Source organism: Notamacropus eugenii, chromosome 1, assembly GCF_028372415.1.
Source record: "Notamacropus eugenii isolate mMacEug1 chromosome 1, mMacEug1.pri_v2, whole genome shotgun sequence".
In the NCBI taxonomy this organism is placed as follows: domain Eukaryota; kingdom Metazoa; phylum Chordata; class Mammalia; order Diprotodontia; family Macropodidae; genus Notamacropus; species Notamacropus eugenii.
Genome location: NC_092872.1, coordinates 470663293 through 470665789, shown reverse-complemented (window position 1 = coordinate 470665789; position 2497 = coordinate 470663293). Strand labels below are relative to the sequence as shown.

Here is a 2497-nt window from a genome sequence, read left to right as displayed (position 1 = left end):
TCTCTTCTGGGGGAAAATTGGAATTATGAGAGAAAATTTACCAAAGTATTTATGTTCTTTGATCAAGCAATTTCATTAATGGGTTTTTATAGGAAGTTGATGACATGAAGGAATATCTTATATTATCTCAATATTCATAGCAGCACTATTTGTAGGCAGGAAAACCCTGGAAATGAATTATGTGCTAAGCAATTTGAGAATGGCTGGACAAACTATCATGTATAAACGTAATGGAACATAGCTGTAGCCTAAGGAACAAGTATGAAAATTTCAGAGAAACATGGACTGACTTATGTGATCTGATTAAGAATGAAAAAAACAGAATCAAAGGAATAAAATGTACAATAACTACAATGATATAAATGAAACCAACATTCCAGGGATCAGGTCAAAGACAATGTCCAATACTGATTTCACATGACTTATGATAGAGTACCTTTCCTTTTTAGTAGAATGTTATGTGCATTATCAATCCCAAGACCTATTTAGGATGGTATGACTTACCAATTCTAGGAATAGTAGTAGAGAGTGAAAATATTTATTGGGAAGTGATTATTATATCAAACCCAAAAATGCATCAGTAAAAAGAAAATAATGTGTTTTAGAAAATGATGAAATAGTTATGGTTATGCTCTCATAGTTGATTTCATAGTTCATCTTTGCTTCCTAGAAACTGGTGCTTTCAGTTACCTCCATGGTAGCTCCTTTTAACTACAAAGTGGGTAAAGGAGGAAGGGAATAATTGTTAATATAGTGTCTACAATGTGGTAGGCACTGTGCTAAGCATTTTTTTTCATTTTTAAGTTCTTTTACTCTGCTTATACTACATTTACATAGGATTGGCAGAATTTCTTCCATAATGGAGGGGAAAGTCTTCTTCCATAGGACTGAGACCAGTCATGCAAGAAAAAAAGATGTGAAGTTATTTACACAACACTAGATTGAAGCACCATGGTGACAAAAGCAGAGGCTGAAAGTAGATTGAAACAATGGCTGTATATGTAGGAGTCAGGCTACACATCAACGTGAATCACTGCTATTTTCAAAAGGATGTTTTTCAAATATGATTAAAGCTTAAAACACCACAACTCTGCTTATATACACAGGCCCAGAAGGGGAGGAATAACAATAGGTCATAGTTCTACAGGTTCCTAGGCTGGTCAATTACACCTAAATATCAGTAGGTCCTACAAATGACTGATATAATCATGATCTCTCCAAATAATCCCAATAACTTAATATCAACTAGTGGAACTCGTGGGCTATAACAAATAGCCCCATTACATATACAACCTGGATACCATGTATTATAAGAAAATCAAAAGACCAAGGTCTCAAAGAAGACTATAGAATAGGAAGGGCTATTCAAACAGAAGATCTTCATCTTTGTCTTCAGCCAATAGATTAGCAGGGTCCCACGCTTCTCCAGATGCTTTCCGTAACTCCAATTCTTTCTCCGTTTTCTCTTTGAGAACCTTCGTCTTCTCCTGTATTTTCTTTAGCCTATAAAACTCTTCATGTTCTCATTCATCCAGTTCCATGATGATGTAAGTAAGTCTATGTTCAATCTGGGGAATGATGACATGCTCGATGGCATTCACCCATCCGTTGGTAATTTTAATGGCCTCATCCAATGTAACAAATGACGTCTGCAGTGATGCTAGTTCCACCAGCAGCTCCACTGCTTTGGCATAGTTCCTCTTCAGTTTGGCTAGTTGTTCTCCACCTCTGGCCAAACTAGTCAACTCATAACTGTCAGCTCCTTCTTGATAATGTTCAAACACTGGCAAGGTGACACCTGCTACATTATCTTTCTTTGCTCTGATCTTCACTTGGGCTTTGTTCACATTCCAGATAACAGTGGTACTGAAGTCACCAGCTGTGAATTTGGCTTCCACAACTGAGAAAGCAGCGTCTCACATCACTTCACCCACCAACATTTTGGTCTCAATGATCTTCTTTAAGATCTGCAAAAATCGAAGAGTCAAGGCATCAGATCTTTTCTTTAGGAGGTTTCAGCCTGTCTGTACACCTTTTAATTGAACCTTCATGATGGTCTGTGCCATTCTCAAAGGGAAGGTACCGATGCGGTCTTTGCCAGACATGGTGGCGGCAGCTTGGTCCCCAGGCCTGTCACTTCTGGTTTCAAAGCCACCAATCACCCCTGATGGCCTCCTGCACTACCTCCTCCTCCGCCTCCTCATACAGTCAGCTGGAAAAGGTCCGCTAAGCATATTTTTTTAAACAAATATTGCCTCATTTGAATGAAATTTCATTAGACTGTAGGAAACAAATAATTTTGAAGAGAGGTACTTCTTGTAATGCTTAAATGAATAGTATATTTTTGGATTTCTTAGATGCAAAATACAATTCAGGACTTCAAAAGTCAGGTTGATTTTAGAGATTAATTTGGACAAAATATTTTAGGAGTTTTTTCTAGGTGAAACTTTGACAATGTAGAGGACTCCATATCTTCTCAGAAGTGCTGTTAAATAGA

General features: G+C 37.4%; 1 pseudogene; it reads right to left on the bottom strand.

Moving 5' to 3' along the window:
- Positions 1-1070: 1070 nt before the first annotated feature.
- Positions 1071-2105, bottom strand: LOC140526827 (V-type proton ATPase subunit D pseudogene; annotated as a pseudogene).
- Between the last annotated feature and the right edge of the window lie 392 nt (positions 2106-2497).